General features: G+C 51.2%; 1 long non-coding RNA gene across 1 annotated transcript in view; it reads left to right on the top strand.

The window, feature by feature from the left end:
* LOC138419720 (uncharacterized) overlaps positions 1–19,005 on the top strand; it is a 386,183-nt gene that overhangs the window by 178,640 nt on the left and 188,538 nt on the right. The gene's annotated exons all lie outside the window — the stretch shown is intronic.

Below are 19,005 nucleotides of genomic sequence, written 5' to 3'. Positions count from 1 at the left end.
CCAAAGGCCACCTTGGCTGCCTTTCTCTTCCCACTTTAAAGACGCTGGACTGGTCTTTGGCGGCTCTCATCCCCACCCTCCGTGGCGTGCTTGGCTTTCTGGTTTCCACCCTGGGGCAGACAGGGATGGTCCCCAAAGAGCCAAACTCCAGTTCTCGCTGGAGGAAAGGTCCAGGCCAGGCCAGCTGCCTCGGGTCACAGAGTCTCTGCTCAGGTCTCCAGCCTGACTGGGCAGCGCCTCAGTAGCGGACCCTGTTGGGCGGGGTTTCCTGAGACATAGGAGGCTTCCCTCCCCATCCTGAAGTCTGCCTTACAAGCCCAGAGAATAACTCGGCTGTGATGACAGTGGAAGGTACTCAGGGCCAGGAGTAAGTCAGAGTCAGGCAGAGCTGTCAGGGTGGGGGTAGGATTTGAACTTGCCCCAAACACGGAAAGTGTATCATTAAAAAAAAAAAAAAATAGAGCAACCAAATTCCCATGACTTTCCCCACCACCTCCTCTCTTTCCCTACTCTAGATCAGAAGTTCATGCCTGGAGTTTGAAACTTGGAAAGAAGACGTTAAAATAAAGAACTCCAGAAAATAACGCAGGTTGTGCCTTCGGCACGGTAAGTCGCCTCAGTCGTCAGACCCTTTGTGTCCCCATGGAGTGCAGCCGGGTCACTGGGCTCCTCTGTCCATGGGATTCTCCAGGCAAGAACGCTGGAGTGGGTTGCCATGCCCTCCTCCAGAGAATCTTTCCCACCCAAGCACCGAACCCGCATCTCTTACACCTCCTGCATTGGCAGGCAGGTTCTTTACCAAAGTACATTAAATATGTCCATCTAACTCTACAGATCAGGTTCACAGTTACCTAGTACACAAATGATAGATGCGATGGTATTAGCTAGCTAATAGGGGCTCCCCACGCGGGGCAGTGGTTAAGAACCTCCCTGCCAAAGCAGGAGATTCAAGAGATGCGGGTTCGGTCTCTGGGTTGGGAAATTCCCCTGGAGTAGGATGTGGCGATCTGCTCCGGTATTCTTGCCTGGAGAATCCCATGGACAGAGGAGCCTGGTGGCCAGGCTACAGTCCAGGGGGTCACAAAGAGTTGGACACTGAGTGACTGAGAATGCATGCATAACTAGCTAATATTTTGTGTGTTTGGCAAACATGTATTGAGCACCTACTGTGTGCCAGGCTCTGCGCTAGGTGCTGGGGAGACAGCAGAGGATGAAAGACACAGAAATCCCTGCCCTCATGGAGCTTTCATCGGGGGAGGAGGAGGGAACGGAGAGAAGGCAATAAAATAAATCAGTAAGCAGGATGGCAATAGGTGTTTTGGGGAAGAGAGAAGTAAACAGAGGGAAGGGAGATGGGTAATTGCGCTGGTTTTTATTTCATTTTTTATCCTGGAGTACAGTCGATTCCTGCTGTTAGCTTCAGGTGTGCAACAAAGCGATCCAGTGATATATACGTTCTTTTGCAGATTCTTGTCCACTGTGTGTTATTCCAAGGAATTGAATGTTGTTCCCTGTGCTATATTGTGTTGGTCCTTGCTGTTGGGTAACTGCAGTTTTAAACACTGCCTGATGGCCTGCTGTGTGCTTTGAGGTCAGTGTGCTAATAATGCCTATGCCCATTTAACAGATGAGGAAACTGAGTCTCGCAGTGAGTTAAATGAATACATGAAGGCTGTCAAGAGAGTGTTGGGATTGGGTTTAAGTCCAGGTTTATGTGATGCCAGTGTCCAAGCTCTTAACTACTTTTTTTATTACTCGTTTTGGTATGGTTGTTTTTTTTTTCCCTAATCATGTAACATGCCATCTCACACCACAGCCACCCCACCTCCAGCAGAACTTATCAGCCTATTTATTTAACTTATTTATTTTTTGACCACACCATTTCAGCCACTCCCCTGCAATGGAGGCATGGATTCCTAACCACCGGACCACCAGCGAAATTCCCTGGTCGCATTTATTGACGAGGAGATGGAGGCCCAGGAAGTAATCTGTCAATGGCCCCACCAGTGCTGGGCAGCTGCCCAGGGTGGGCCATCTCTGGGCGTGAGGTCAGCAGATGGGCCCAGTGGCTCCATCGTGCTGGAACCATGGGCACATCTGATAGTGAAGGACCCTCACATCTGGCCAGAGCTGTAAAAAGTGACAGAGCGACCTCTGACTTGATTCCGTCTGCAAAGCTCTGGCCTGAGCTGGCCATAAAGCTGAGAACGTAAGATTTCAGTGAAGATTGAGGCGTTTATCACAGGAAACCCTCCTTAATTGCCATTAACGTAAAGCCCTCTGCCCTGCATGACTGCAATTTGTGTCTCAGGCCTCGGGGACGGAGAAGGGGACTGGCCGGACCTGTCAGGGACCCCCAAGAGGTGGGCAGCAGCCCCTCGTCCTCTCTTCCACTCGTCTGTTTCTGGTGTTTACTTAGAAACGACAGCAGAAGTGTGGAAGTGGCTCACGGGACCCGCCTGTGCGGGCAGGGCTGGCCTTCCCAGAGCCTTCCTGACGGCCGCAGAGGAGGAGGAGCCGCCTTTGTCAGGCCTGACGTGCTCTTGGCTGCCGGGGGCCTGAAGCTTCTCCCGGGATGGCTCACTGATGCCTCGCACAGCCTCGCTCTGAGAAACCTCCTGGGGGAAGCTTTCTTCCTTCTATTGTTGTCTAGTCACTAAGTCCCGGCCAACTCTGCAACCCCGTGGACTGCAGCCCGCCAGGCTCCTCTGTCCATGGGATTTCCCAGGCAAGAGTACTGGAGTGGGGTGCCATTGCCTTCTCCAGGGGATCTTCCCCACCCAGAGATGGAACCTAAATCTCCTGCTTGGCAGGGAAATTCTTTACCACTGAACCACCCAGGAAACCCCTTTATTCCTTCTATATAGATGCATATATATATATATATATATATATATATATATATATATATATATATATATATATTCAAGTACCCCACTCCTCGGTTTAACTAGGGAAAGAAGAGATGCTCATTTGAACAAAAGCAGCCGAAACAGATGAATACAAACAAGGAGGACCCGGCTCCGTCTCCGGGTTTGCCACCCTGCAGGGAGGACCCCTGTGGGCAGACAGGGCAATAACGTCCAGAATTTTCCAGCATTTGTTCAAAGCTTTTAGCTTTGTGCTTTCTTTACAAAAGGGGGACCACTGTATATACAGTGTCCTCCAGCTTGCTCCGTCGCTTACTAATTTACCACGGATAACTCTCAAAGTCGTTGTGAAAAACGGATTCTTTCCCAAACAGCAGGATTAATTCAGTGACCCAACTAAATCAATGTCATTTTAAAAATCAGTCTTTCTCTTTGAGCAATGAGAATCACCTCACTCAATCCATTTCACCTTGTCCTTGGGCGGCCAGGAAGCCCAGGCTAAATTCCATTTCTGGCTGCAGTGGTGCATTCTCCCCCCTGCTCTCACCTTGCCCTCAGTGGATAATATTGCCCAGCACCTGCCATTTGTACACGAGCTGCTTCCTGCTCTAGGTCGTAAACTTCTTGCTCATAATCCAGAGGAGTGTGTATCAATGCTTTCTTCGTCCAGCGCCTAGCATATGCAGGATGAATTTTGTTTAATAGCTAGTGGTGATACTTAGGGGGGCCCAGTATCATCTGCTTCTCTTCTTTTTTTTAATATTTATTTTTGTCTCTTTGGATACTCCAGGTCTTAGCCATGAACTCTTAGTCGCAGCATATGAGCTCTGGTTCGCTGACTAGGTCTCCTGCACTGGGAGCACAGAGTCTTAGCCACTGGACTACCAGGGAAGTCCCCTGTTCCTCTGTTCTTTTTTGCTGGATTTTATTCTGTTAGAATTGTTCAATAATCCTGGTTTCCACTCAGCTTTGTTTTAAAGGATGTGTTAAATTATTTGGGAACCAGGTAAGATTTTTTAAAAACTTATATATGTTTAAAAGTGAGTCCAGCAAAGCCATGGAAAGAACTTGATCAGTCAGTTCCAAAGTACCTAAGAAGGGTAGGCTCTGCTTCCCCTGCGTTTCTTCTCCCAGTTTAGAAAATAATGCCACCAGAAAACAAACAGAGTGGCATTCACTAACTGGGAATTATTCTATCTTTAAGAGTTATAACAAGAAAGCAAAAAGGAAAGATGGGGTAGCTTCTATAGGGATACGAGCAGGTTGAATAAAGAAATGTTAGATCACAGAAGTGACTCCAAAAACGGTGAAATGATCCTGATGTCAGGACAGCCTGGGCAGAGAGGGGCCTGGTCGTGGTCGTCGTTTGTTCGAGTGACTGTGGGCACCTCCCGCCTGCCAGGCCCCGTGCTGGGGGTGAAGAGGATAGAACAGGGCCTTCTTGAGAAGGGCTCGTCCAGGACGTCTACCCCCAGGGCCTGGGGCATCGAGCTTTACCTGTTTCTCTTACCCAGGACATTTGGGGGACTGCAGGGAGAGCCTGGTGGAGAGTGAGAGGGAGCTTGGAGACCAGCAGGGGAAACTGCACTGAAATTCTCCTGAATTTCACCCTGGCCCCTAAGCCCGTGGTGGAGGAGACCTGGGGGCAGTGTCTGCCCAGAGCCATGGCTCCCGGCCCCTCTGTCTGCAGTCACCCCTTTTCAGAACCTGCTCCTGTCCATTTCACTCTGAGCATCAGCAGCCTGGCGCTGGACCACAGAGGCCCTTCCTCCCTGGCAGATATGCACAGGGTGCGCAGGGCACACAGCCACGATGCACCCTGACTGTGACGTGAAGGCCAGTGATGTTTAGGGAGGCCCAGCAATGCCCCAGGATGCCCCAGATGGCCAGTGATGCCCCCTGGGAGCGACCCTTTCCACAGCCCCAGCCCCAGCCCACCCTGAGCACATGCCCCGGGCCACTCAGCCACACAGGCTCCTGGCTCCCCACCACCGCCCTCAGATGGATCTGCTCCACTGGCGCGCTGCGTGCCCCTCCTCACTCCCACCCCAGAGCTCCAGGGCTTCAACCCCACTCACGCTTGTGGACAGTTGTCATTACTCCAAACCATCCGTGTTTAGCTCTCGTAAAGCCTTCCTGACAAATCCGTTCAGCTCGTTCCTTAATCATCCTGTTGCAATTCTCTAAACAACCTCCAATTTGTTGACATCTCTGGGCTGTGCAGCCAAGAGCTGTACACACAATCCAGGTGCAGTTTCAACAGCCCAGATAAGGAGGGGCTGAGGGGTGGCGCCCCTTCCTGAGCCTAGGGGGTTCCTCGGCCGGTCCACACGGACAAAACCAAGGGGGAGGGAGGCAACTCCCAGGGTAATCTTCACCTGCGTAGATGGCAGTGTGGACAGTGTCTCCAGAGGCATCAGGGTTCGGATAGCTGAACTGAGCCCTTACTTGTTATTGAGCTGATGCGTGTTCCCTGGGGGACAAATGAGAACCCATACATGCATAGAGGGAGGGGGGCCTCTGGGGTGCCAAGCCTCAGACACGACCAGTGCTGGTACCACCTCATCGCCAGTCTGGGGCCGAGGAGGCACGGATCTGGGCTTAACTACCTGGTCCCTGCAACACCCTCTGCCTCAGTTTCCTCATTCTGAACGGGATGCTCAGCATAGTAGCAGTGCTGGGCCTCTGAGTGGATTCCTCACGTAAATATAACCAGACCACCAGAACGTAGCGTAACCACATGTCTCCAGCACACTGACCCTCTGTCTCCAGCGCTCCTGGATCAGTGAGCTTTTCTCCTTCCAGAGGGCGTTCCCTGCGCACTTGTCCTTCCAAACACTGGACTCTACCATCATCACATCTCCCTCAACCTGTTTCCTAAACATCTTGCACTGTGTTGCAGACTTTTAACACTGGCCAAGAGTCTTCCTCAAATTACATTTAATGACACACACTGTTCAGAGACTGAGAGCAGTGTGTTGGGTACCACTTTCTAGACAGATGGACTTTTAGGCGTCAGGCAGCTTTTTTGGGGCCAGGACAGAGGCTTCAGTGGTCATCTCTGCAGCCCAAGCTGTGGCCCACTCCTTAATTAGGTCCCGAGGGCCTATGCCTGGAAACGCACACTCGCAAATGAACCTACTGCTGAACCGCCCTTCTGGAAGGTTCCACCCACTCGTACGCCCGGCAGTGCCAGACTGTCCATCTCCCTGACACACTTTTTAGCACCTGACTTCCCCATCGTAGGCTTTCCCTCTGGACTGCACGTGGAGCGCACGGGAGACATTTATTCATTTATTTACTCTTGAGTGTGCCGGGTCTTCGTTGCTGCTTGTGGCGCGCGGGGGCTCCTCTTGTCGCCACGTGTGGGCTCTAGGGCGTGCAGGCTGGGTAGTTGCGATGCGTGGGCTTGGTTTCTCCACAGCCTGCAGGCTCTTCCTGGATCAGGGATTGAACCTGTGTTCTCTGCGTTGGCAGGCAGATTCTTAACCACTAAACCCTCGAGGAAGTCCAGTCGGGAGATTTTAAAAGGAAAGTATTTTAAAGATAGTTCCCCAGGAGAGTATACTGGGCAGTCAGGCCTGACCACCACTCAGAAGGTCATTTGCTTGCTCACATGTGCCTTTGTCCATGTGGTCAGCAAGTGTTTATAGAGCATCCACTGGGAAACTCACAAGCTGGAATCAAGACTGGGAGGAGAAATATCAACAACCTCAGATATGCAGCTAATGCCCCTTTAATGGCAGAGAGTGAAGAGGGATTAAAGAGCCTCTTGATGAAGGTGAAAGAGGAGACTGCAAAAGCTGTCTTAAAACTCAATATTCAAAAACAAAGATCATGGCATCCGGTCCCATCACTTCATGGCAAATAGATGGGGGAAAAGTGGAAACAGTGACAGATTTAATTTTCTTGGGCTCCAAAATTACTGCCAACAGTGACTGCAGCCATGAAATTAAGACACTTGTTCTTTGGAAGAAAAGCTAGACAGCATATTAAAACATCTCTTTGCCGACAAAGGTCCATCTAGTCAAGGCTATGCTTTTTCCAGTAGTCATGTACAGATGTGAGAGTTGGACCATAAAGAAGGCTGAGCCCTGAAGGATTGTTGCTTTCTAACTGTGGTGCTGGAGAAGACTCTGAGAGGCCCTTGGACTGCAAGGGGATGCAGCCAGTCCATCCTAAAGGAAATTAGTCCTGAATATTCATTAGAAGGACTGGTGCTGAAGCTGAAGCTCCAATATTTGGCCACTTGATGCAAAGAGTCTACTCATTGGAAAAGACCCCAGTGCTGGGAAAGATTGAGGGCAGGAGGAGAAGGGGACAACAGAGGATGAATTGTTGGATTGCTTCCCTGACTCAATGGACATGAGTTTGAGAAAACTCCGGAAATGGTGAAATGCAGGGAAACCTGGCTTGCTGCAGGTCATGGGGTCAGAAAGAGTCAGACACAACTTAGCGACTGAACAACAACAACGACAGTGGGAAAGCCAGGGACACAGTCTCAGGCAGCTGCCCCGAGGCCCAGCCATGCTGCCACCTTTGCCTGGAGCTTCTGGGGGTTCAGCTGCACGGGAATGTCAGATTAGAAATTGGAACCTCATGTCCTGAAAAGGCTTGGGAGGCTGGTACAGCCAGAAAACATTTGTTGGGGACAGATGTGGAACTGTCAATGGCAAGGAGTTGGGATGCTCAGAAGGAGAAAGGGGAGGAGGAAAGAGAAGGTAATCTCTGCTCAGCTGTTCCTGGAACCCCCCGCCCCCACCACCGAAGCCACCAGCAAGGGGCTCCCAGGTGTGTGTCCCAGGTGTGTGAACAGCTCCACAAACCCTTCATGAAATCTGTGGAACGATGGGATGGGATGTCTGGCTCTAATGTTCTAGAATTCCATGAAATCATCCCCATGCTGGGTCATGCCCAGGCTAACGACACCCATGGACACGTGCCCTGCATCCACGATTACAGTCAGTGGCTATTATTTCATTACAAGAACAAATCATTATTATTGCCTAGTGGAGGGCCAATGGGGCCCGAGGGTTATTGAAACCATACTTCTGAGGGCTATCAGCTCCCGTGCGAAGACATTGATCTCTCCTCCTGGGCAGCAGAGCCTGAAGAAATCCGCTTTTAATTACCGATCAGCATTGACTTAATGTACCATAGCTGTCTTATCACATTTAAAGAACATGTCTACTTAAGATATGTAATTTAAAGTGATATCCTTAATTTCCTCATGGTTTCCAAGGTTTATGTTAACTCTAACCTGCTAGTTTGCAAACGCACTCTCTCTTTGATTACAGCAGGTCAAGTCCCCACACGTTTACCTCCAGTTACTTCAGCAGTGAGACCCAAGCTCAGCTTCATCAGCACTGCCCTGCCCTCACACACACGAGGGGCAGCAGACAGCCCTGAGCTGGCCTGGCATCCTGTGAGTCAGGCCTGGCATTCATATTCCCGGTGATCACACTGCTGGCTGACCCTGACCCCACGCTGACCGTGGGCCAGGCCCAGGGGTGGTCTGCATGCGCCGTCTCCCGGCATCTACCCAAAACGCCAGGGTAGGGGCCCCCATACACCCATTTGCTGAGGAGGAAGGTGAGGCCCTGGCCACACAGCTGCCCTTTTAAACCCGGTGTCCATCTGGACAGACGCCATGTACTGGCCCCAGCACAGGGTGCATGGGAGGACACCGAGCCCTGCGGAGGTTTGGCCCAGCTGTCAGTCACCCTGAGCCCCCAGTGTGGCCAGAGCAGTCATCGTCCAGTCCACTCGGTGTGTGCCTTGCCCAGGTCACCCAGCTCGGAGGTCGTGTCCACTGGGAAATCTCTGACGCTCTCTCCCTCCGTTCCCCTCTTCCTGGATGACCACAGTCATCACTGCATCTCAGCTGATGGAGACCACCATCAGGCCTGGCCTGGAGGGCAGGAGATGGGCTCGGGCAGGGGAGGGCTCGCTGCGCATGTCTGAAAGGGAAGGACCAGGTCTGACCTCCAATTCTGATATTGGGGTGCAAGAGTTCAGGCCCAAATGGTGCTCCACGCCTCTGTCTGCTCCCAGAGAACCCCATAAACAGAGGAGACGCACAGCCCAGTGCATGTTCCGTCCGTGCTCAAGGATTATCTGCTTTAAATGACATCTTGCCCCAAAGGCAGCTCGAAATCTACGAATTCATCAGTTTATCTGGCTGGTCACCCTCATCGCTTAGCCTGAGTGCCTTCTGCTTAAGTCGCTTCAGCCGTATCCAACTCTTTGTAACACTATGGACCTGTAGCCCTCCAGGCTCCTCTGTCCATGGGATTCTCCAGGCAAGAATACTGGAGTGGGTTGCCATTTTGTTCTTCCCCAGAGAACCTTCTGGTTTGTTCGTTTCAGGGGAGGAGCTGCCTCTTTTCAGTTTTATAAACTTTAGCTTATAGATTTAAAGAAGCCTCTTTATATGGCCACGCTGGGTCTTAGTTGCGGCGTGCAGGATCTTTAGTTGCGGCATGTGGAGTCCAGCTCCCTGACCAGGGATGGAACCCAGGCCCCCGGCATTGGGAGCACAGAGTCTCAGCCACTGGACCACAGGGAAGTCCCCAGATTATTTTTTGGATGAGAAAATGTGTGACTCTACATGGGAGACAGTGATATACCACAGCCCAGTGTAGAGGATGGATTCTGAGGCTGAGCTGCTGGGGCTGGTCGTCTGAGACGGGCAGAGAGCCCCTCCTGTATCCGTCTGTTCCTCTACAGACTGGGGGTGACCATAGTTACGTGTCAGGGTTGCCGTGAGGGTTAAATGAGCTCTGTGTGAGACCTGAACAACTCCATAACACTTATAATCACCATGTCAGTGTGAGGTGAATTATCATTATTAATGAATCAATAAGTATATTGTATTACAGGCTTCCCTGGTGGCTCAGACAGTAAAGAATCCATGTGCCAATTCAGGAGATTGGGGTTTAATCCCTGCGTCAGGAAGATCCCCTGGAGGAGGGCATGGCAACCCACTCCAGTATTCTTGCCTGGAGAATCCCATGGACAGAGGAGCCTGGTGGGCTATACAGTCCATGGGGTCGCAGAGAGTCACATGACTGAGTGACTAACACACACACACACACACACACACACACACACACACACACTGTATTATGCCGAGGGTTTGGTCCAATGCAGTGTCAAAAATCAGAACCCTTGTGCATTGCTGTTGAAACGATAAAGCAGAACTTCCTTGAGAAGCTTCCTTCCAGATCATGTATTTCACTTTTTTGATATTTGTTTCTCTTTATTTCTTCTGCCCGCACTGGGTCTCAGTGGTGGCACTCGGGACCTGCAGTCTTCATCACAGGACGTGGGATCTTTAGCTGCAGCATGTGAGCTCTAGCTCCCTGACCAGGGATGGGACCCGGGCCCCCGGCATTGGGAGAGTGTGGAGTGTTAGCCACTGGACCACCAGAGGAGGCCCTCAGATTGTTTAAATCCCCACAGTGTGTTGCCGGTCTCAGATCGGTGGGTATGTAGTGGTTTCCCCCCTTTCTGAACAATTGATTGAATTTAGAATATGAAATTGGAACATAAACGATTCAGACTTTCAGTCATCAAAGTCAAGCCATTTTCATCGCATCCATTCTTCTCGAAGCCTCTGGCCACCAATCTTTATCCTAACATTCTATATGCATCTCAAGATTTTCCATGAGAACCAACAAAACACTCTCTCAGAAGTAAAGTACTGAGTGTGCCCATGTGTCAGCCTGTGCCAAGGAGTGTCTGTGCTTTATTTCCTTTCTGACGAAGCAGGCACCCCATTTTACAGATGAGGAAACTGAGGCCTTCAGGAGTTTGATGAATTTTCCAAGGGCACACATGGAGCCTGATGTTGCAGTAGGTCCCTAACCATAAAGGAATCAAATTACTAGCCAAAGACCACACATGAATCTCTGAGTTAGACACCAAGTCATTCCTGATTCCATCACATAGCTCGTGACAGGTACTCCCTGTAGCAGAAACAAGTGCGACTATTTTAGCTCTCCAGGGAGCAAAACAACGCTCATTTTGTAACTCTTCTAAGTTTGCTAAATATACATTGCAGATTTTTACTACTCATAAAATCATCTAAAAGTTTCACTTTGGGGGGTCACTCTTTCCTCTGTAATGCACACAATGTAGTAAGTTTCAGAGAGATTTTTTATAGTTTTTCAGCTTCAGCAAAAACAAATGTTTCCCCTCTTGAATCTCAACAGTGAGTGCTCAAAGGAAAACAAAAAGTTTTATGATTTTCCCAGAATTATGGATGGAAGAGATTCAGGGATAATTTTGAAGTTTAATCACTGAGGACCTTATGAATTAACCCTGCCCCCAAGAATCCCTTAGGGGTTCAGTAAAGGGCCAAGAGTTGGGGCCCCCTGAAATTTGCGTGGACTCTTGGGAGCACCTCCTCTGACTCAAGCTCTGCGCTTTCTGTCCTCTTCTTCTCAGTGCAGCTGGAGACTCACAGACCCTGAGGACAGCCCCCTCCGAGCTCCCTGACGGGGCGCCCCTCACCTCCACCCCACAGCAGGCTGAGCCCTGACTTAGCTCGGGACCCTGCCTCACGTCTCGCAAGGAAATGGTCTGGCCACTCCCCTTCCTCTGGTCACTATTGGGTCAATATTTGGAATCCACCAGGAAGTAGGCACTTGGGTTAACAAAAAATGTCTAATATTTTTGACCTAATTTCAGGAAATCACAAATAACCATTCCAGAGCAGCTATTCTATTTTTTTCCACCGGTAAAGGAAGTTCGCACACTTTAAAAAAATTTTTTTTCCACATCGAAATCAATCATAAAATAAATTATGGCACATCCATAAGATGGCATATTAGGCAACCATTGAAATGATGTTTATAAACAACCTCTAATGACTTGGTTAAGTGCTTATGAGGTATTGACAAGTGAGAAAAGCACAATATAAAACTCCTAACACGGGCTTTGTAAAGGATGCATCGTATAACACACAAACATGCACACTCACTTGAAAAACACAGATCAAAAAGAATTTTACTACCATGTTAATAGTGGTTACTGCTGCATGGTGAAATGTCACACCACTTTAATTTTCCATTTTAAACTCTTCAAAGTTTTCTCACAAGAGAGAGCTTTATATTTATAACAGAAACCAAAGGATTATAACAGAACACGTCTCTTTAAAAGGAAAGATAGTCGAATCAAAGTACAAAGAGAAAGTCAGCAGCAGCAATCGTGTTGTCAGGAGGAAGGTTTCAAAATGATCCTTCAAAAACGTAAATCCAAGTCGCAAGTTTTAATTATATTTTTGAAAACAGGCAGATCCTGTGACATATGATGCTTCTTTATTTTCACATTTACGCGGCTCAGTGGAGGAATCAGACTCTTGTCTCCCCGTCCGCTGTAAAACTCGCGGGCGATTCTGTTTTAGGGGGTTCTGAGGGCCATCCAGGTTAACCTTCTTGCCAGTCCTCCCTCTGTGGTCCAGGGGATCAAGACTCCAAATCCAGTTTGTGGTGTGGCCCGCTGGAGAAAGAGGAGGATCCCCATCCAGGCTGATCGCTTCTAGTTTTGTCTAGAAAGCCAGAGAGGTTGACGCCGGCCTTGGGGGAGCGAGCTCCCAGAAGGTACCGAGTGGGAGAGGGTGGTCGCTGCAGACTCGCTTTGTGTTGGAGTTTCCCCGGCCAGAGGCGAGCCCCCAGCGCCCAGTGGGAAGGGGCTGACCCTGACCCCCACCCCCACCCGCAGAACAGCCCCTCACCAGCCCTGCTCGCTCTCGCCCACAGTTTTTCCCAAGCCGGCGGTCTGGATGCAGCCCCCGGGGTCAGCGCCAAGGCGCGGCACAGCCTCCCAGAGCTCACGCAAGGGTCCTGTGCTGAGGATGGAGTAAACAGACTCTCCATAAAGGTCACCTCTTCAGACTCTGGCTCCAGTGGCCGGAGGAAGCTGCAATCATTTTTCAGGGCTGTAAATGCCAGAAGAAAAACGCCCTGAGTCACAGCTTTCCTCCGTGCCCCTGCTCAGCGAGCGCCTCTCTCAAGGCACTTCCTTGCCAAATAAAGCTTCTTTTTTTTTTCTCTCCCCCTGCCTGAACCCGGAATAGACCTCGAGTAACCTTTGCTCAAGGGTCTTGGGATGCAAGTTTTTAAATTTAGTTTGCAAGCCGTGGTGGTTCCCAGCTAGCGGTTTTACATGGAAAGATTTAGACTTGGAGTGGCATCTTTACGTTGAAAGGGATCACGGTGTGTACTGCTGTTTAACTTACTTTTTACGTTTTTTCATTGTTGCTGTTGAATGTTGTTTGCTTTGGTTTGAAACAAGATGAAAGATTTTATTTTGATGGCCTAAACTTCCTCTGAGTAGAAGCAGGCCACCGTTGAGCCTACATTTATATGGCCTGAAGACAGACAGGTGCCCAAGCAAGCAGAAAGCTGCCGAGATGAAATTTAAGGATTAATTTCAGTGAAGCTGAGCCGCGTCCTCTGCAACTAGATGTGACGTCCCCGCTGTCCAGTTCACAGACATCCAACTCAGGGATGAACATGTACCCTGAGCATAGTACTCCTGGTAAGGTGTGCCCACTCAGTTTGTTGGACTAATTCATACTAACGTGTGACTGATTGATGCCACAAAGGATGAGGTTTTGAAGAATAATATGAGGCCTAGGTAGCTGGGAAACAGGTGTCAGGTTGTCAGGAAGGTGGGGCCTGAGGGTGGACAAATGAGATCATTGCATCTTGTGTGGATGTTTTGCTTAAGGGCATTTCTATAGGTAGATAAATCTCTAAAAACAACTCTCGGTGGGGGGTAAAAAATAGAGGTGAGCGCTTTGGAGTAATTTGGGGGTCTGCATCAATGAAGTCATACTTCAGACTTTTTTCCCTTATGTGACATGTGAGTCACAGGGCATCTTTGAGGCCAGGCCGCCCTCCTGCTTCTCCGTGGCCTGGGCAGCCAGCAGGACGCCCCACGCAAAGCCCAAACGCAACTGGTGTCTGCCGGCGGCTCTAGTTTCCTTGGGCAGCTGAAGACAGCGTCTGTAGGGGAAGAAATCTTTACAGATCTACAGTTTGGGCCAGCATTTTCTAAGTTAGATTTCTAGCCGGGTTGAAGTTTCCTTTCTGAGCCTTTAAGTGGTACGGTTTCCGTGTGTTTGAGAAACAACATGGCTCAGCTAACTGGCCCTGCCGCTTGATCGCCCCGTGACCCTCAACAAGTCCCTTCTCCTTCGAATCTCCGTGACCTTGACTGGAACAAACCGGGGAGGTAGTGGGCCATGCTTCCAGCCTTGCTGGAGGCTTGAGGTGCTGTTCGTTGCAGGGCTGACCTGGCACGGCATGGCCATTCCATACATACTGTCTTTTAAAGGTTAGCAGAGCAGGGCTGGGAATGCAGTGGCCCCTCTTGCACAGTGGTGAGCTCTCCAGCCATGGGAGTATCCAAGCAACAGGAGCAACTGAGTATTCAAGCAACTGTTTCTTTTAAGAGAAACAGTTGAGCTGATTCAGATATTCAATGGCTGAGTGGAGGGGTGTGTGTGGGTGGTGGAGGGGTGGAGTGGACCCATTGACCACTAAAGTGTGAGTCGCTCAGTTGTGTCTGACTCTTTGCGACCCCTTAGACTGTAGCCTGCCAGTCTCCTCTGTCCCTGGGATTCTCCAGGCAAGAATACTGGAGTGCATAGCCATTCCCTTCTCCAGGGGATCTTCCCAACCCAAGGATCAAACCCGGGTCTCCTGCATTGCAGACAGATTCTTTACCGTCTGAGCCACCAGGGAAGCCCAGAGATCTTTGCAATATGAAGATGTGGGACTAAGTCGCGGCAGCAGTTCACAGGCACGTAAATGACAGGAAAAAGCGAGCAACCATGAGCTGCTCCTTTGTACCTACAGCATCAGCAGAGGGAACAAGCAGGGTGGTGCCCTGCATGCAGCGGGGCTGGGAACAGGGACCCAGGAGGAACTGGGGCCCTGGTTTGTGGAAGGAAAACTGATGATTCCTTGTTTGTGGGTGGCTTGCTCAGGCACATTCATATTTCCAGCATGAAAGCCTTGCGTTCGTTACCCACCGCTAGGAGTTGACCCGAGGAAATACTCAGGCAAATACTCAGTGCACCAAATGTCCACTGCAGTGTGGTTTATAATGTACATCAACAAAACTTGGGAAAAGTCTGAGCAGCAGCACTGGGGCCTGTGGGACACGGTAGAACTGTGCGCTGTTCTGGGTGTCTGAACTGTGTGTCTGTGTCTGACGTGGACCTGTACTTCCTGACATGAAAGCGCATCCGTGCCGCGCTGTCGAGCTAAAAAGGGAAGCGGGTCGGCTGCAGCACGTGTGAAGTGACCCCACTTTTCTCAAATAGCACACGTGGATCTCTCTGGGTATCATTTGCATAGACAAACGTTTAATGCAGTGTTACCATTATCCTGGGTGATGAGGTTTGGGGTGACCATTACTTTTTTCTTTATATTTTGATGATTTTTTTGGCAATTTTTAATAAGAAACACTTATTATTAGAGCTTTAAAAGAGTAGCTATGTCCTAATTTTGAAAATAAAAGTGAAATAACTGGCCGAGCCCTGCAGGAACTCTCTAGGCTCCCATATCTGGCCTGATCCATCTAGGAAGATGACATTCCAGGACAGGGAATTTGTGGGGACGGAAGACAGTTGATGGACAGCAGAGCCCTCCGGCCTATCTGGCTGATGAGCTGATAACCCCTCGTGCGGCCCTGGCCCACTCCGGACCACAGGGCTGGCCGCAGAGCCCGCGGTCCCCAGCCTCCCTCAGAAGTAAACAGGAAGCAGAGGCAGCAGCGCCAGGAGCAGAGAAGACCCGGGCCCCTGCTCGGCCCAGCATGAAATTCCCAGGAAACACGCGGCAAGCGTGGGAGGCTGCACGGGTGTGAGCAGTGCGCTGGGCTCCTGGCTCCCCTCGAGGGGAGGGACCCAGGGGGACAGAGACACGGAAGGGGACACCAGGGCACCATCAAGCAGAGGGACAGGACGCAGAGAGACAGAGGCCACCTGAGGGAGAAAAGGAGGACAGACCCACTTTATTGGGGTCATTCAGGAAATCAGAGTAGGACTGGGACATCAAAAGAGAGAACCCAGGAACTTCCCTTTTGGTCCAGTGGGTAAGACTCCACACCCCCAAAGCAGGGGGCCTGGGTTTGAGCCCTGGTCAGATGCCACACGGCGAGGCCTGCCCCCTCCAAAAAAAGAGAGGGAACCATGGAAACTGCTGTTACCCCCTTAGTGTGTGGACGCTGGTCATGGCCACCCCAGACAATTGATGACAACTTTCAGGGACCTCTGGGCTTACGCCAGATGCTGGGAAAACGAATCCCGTCATTCTACTTACCACATGGGATTTCAAAGGTGATTGAAAGACAACATAGATGTAAAATCATTAGAAAAATTAAAACACTGCAACGACACACGGCATCACGTTTCTATTCCAGAATTGCTTTGAGCAAATTACACTCAGAGTCATAGGTTACTCTGAGCTAAAAACACACACACACACGCAACACAGAAGTGATCTGTCCAAAATATGCGCTACAAAACCTCCTGGGAAGTGTCCTCTTCGTAAGGCCCGTTTCGTTTTCCATTCATTCGTTCGCAGTTACGCGTTGTGCTCTTCCTACGTTCCAGCCTGTTCCCTCCCAGAGGACAGTGCAGGGAACAAAAGGCAGAAAGCCCAGCCTCTGCACAGGCAGGAAGCAACAGACGCTTGTGGGAAGCTTGTAAAATACGCGGCCCCACAGAGCCCTGGCAGCCGAGATCACGTGGCTGATCAATACAGCCGGAGCCGCGGGTGCAGGACGGACCTCATTCCAGGATGCAGCGCAGGATGGGTGCTGGTGCAGACACCAGCTGAAACCCACGGCCTGGAGTTGACCCCTCACCACGTGTGCCCTAACATCCACACCACACGTGCACACACAGAGGCCCTTTGATGGTCACGGGGGCTGGGGGGCCCTGAGTGCACAGGAACAGCTTGGTCCCCGTCGCCCACAGCAGAACCTCCCAGCTTGTGCGTTTCCAAGATGAGCAGGTCTCAGAGCCGTTCTCTGATGAAAGACAGAAAAACACCTACCTATGACAAAAATACCCTAAAACAGGATTTATCACAAAGCGACTTCGGTAGGGCTTTCTTTTTGCATTATCGTTATTTTCGCCACGCTGTTTCAAGGCACACAGAGCAGTTAGGTGACTTGCCCCAGGTCACACAGTGGGCGAGGGGCTGAGCTGGGATTTGAACCCAGGCCTGGCGATTCCATCGTCTTGTGTAATCCCTTCACTACACGGGCTCTAACTCTGGGGAAGGGAGAAGATGAAGACGTGAGTCACCAGAACACGAAGCCGTGTCAGGCTCTGCTGGTCATCTGCTTCTCACCTCTAGTTAGCCCACACCCGGGGCAGCTAAGTCCCAGCTCCATTCCCGTTTACCAGTGATGGGGACACCAAGTGACCCACGGGAGATCACAGGCCCGGACAGTGGAGGGTGCGTGACACAGGCCTGGTGTGGCACAGTGGCTGTGTCTTTCCATAGAGACCTCAAGCATAGCACATAGGAAACCAAAAGAGCATCACTGGTCAAACGATTATTCCATGGGGATTGCATGAGTCCTTGAGTCTCTGGAGAGGATAAACCTTTGGGGAGAAAAAAAAAAAAACAACTTACCTTCAAAAAAAAAAAAAGCCCAAACCCAACTTAGCTTCTCTCCCAGAAAGACCACCAGTTTGTGAGAGCTTACACTCCCAGCCTCCGGCGTGCTAGAAGCCAGCAACACGGAGGCCCCCGCTCAGATGCCTCTCCCGGGAGGGCGGGAATTAATCAGGGAATGTTTACTGCACGCCCGGGAGGGAGGCTGCGTGGAGACTGTGCCCAGGGAATCCTGTCGGCCTGGGGGGCCTCACCGTCCATCGGAGGGCCGTCCACCGCAGGAACCCTCCTCCTGGTCCTCTCCCGGATGTCAGGCTCACCACGCAGCAAGTGAAACCGGCTTCTGTGGGGCTGAACTGCTTTCCCTGGGCCTGCACGGGCAGCCGCCTCTGGATCGCATTAAGCTGCATAAATAACAAGGCTGTTGTCAGATTCCCCCTGGTGAGGAGAGGGCAGAGGGAGAGCCCCGGGGCGTGACCTCCGTGTTTCTCAGCGGGAGTCAGACTGCCTCCCAGCCGGAGGGTCTGTGTTGTGCTTGCCCTGGGCCCTGACAGGCAGGTGTGGTTCCCGTGGGGGGCACGCGGCGGGGCGGGGCGGGGGCGGGGTGACGCGGGGGGATTGCTGGCTCTGTCTGTCTGTCCGTCTGTCTGTCTGTCCGTCTGTCTGTCTGTCTGTCTGGTGGGACCTCAAACCTTGCAGCAGAGACCATGACGACCAAGTGTGGGTGGCCCTCTGTCTGGCTATGGGACTGCGTGACCGCTGTACGCAGACAGGTCATGCATGCTGGGGACTCCCGCCTGCCCCTGAGGAGGGGCTCAGGCAGCACCCACCCCCAGGTCCGGGAAACGCGGGAGAAAGCAGGGCCCCGTCTGCTTCTGGCCCTGCTTCCCCGGGCACACGGGTCAAGCTCACATGCTCCATTTGCAGTGGCTGCTTTCTGCGTCCTCCCTGGTTGTTTCTCCAGTTTTTAAGTTAGTGAATTAACAAAAAAACGGAAAAGGCATGGATGGGGAGACGTGGGAAGGAGAAGGAAGAGGGGAGAGAGGCAGGTGTACCGCTCGCCTGCTGTGGGCCAGGTGCCTGCTCACAGCCCTCCTGGGGACAGGGCTGTAGGCCCATTGCACGGGGCAGCAAACTGAGGTTCCCGGAGAGCAGTACCTTGCCCATATCACACCCACACAGAGGGCGGGGTCCAGAAGTTCAAGTGAGTGGAGGCCTCTGAAAGAAGGCAACAGTCGCCTCCCATTTCTTGAAGGAGCTCCCAGGAATTCCTTCCTTTCCAGCCAGGTCATTTCTCTGTCCTAATGTCAATGTGGCTTGCATCCCTGTTTACATTTGCAAGGCACAGCAAGACCTGTTTGAGCAGGACAGACATTTCAGGGTCTCTCCTCTTTAGAAAGCCTTTCTTCAGTTCAGTTCAGTTCAGTTCAGTCGATCAGTTGTGTCCAGCTCTTTGAGACCTCATGAATCGCAGCACGCCAGGCCTC

This window comes from Ovis canadensis, chromosome 14, assembly GCF_042477335.2.
Source record: "Ovis canadensis isolate MfBH-ARS-UI-01 breed Bighorn chromosome 14, ARS-UI_OviCan_v2, whole genome shotgun sequence".
Classification (NCBI taxonomy): Eukaryota; Metazoa; Chordata; class Mammalia; order Artiodactyla; family Bovidae; genus Ovis; species Ovis canadensis.
Note: the sequence above shows the minus strand (reverse complement) of the source record. Positions and strands in the feature narration are given on the sequence as shown.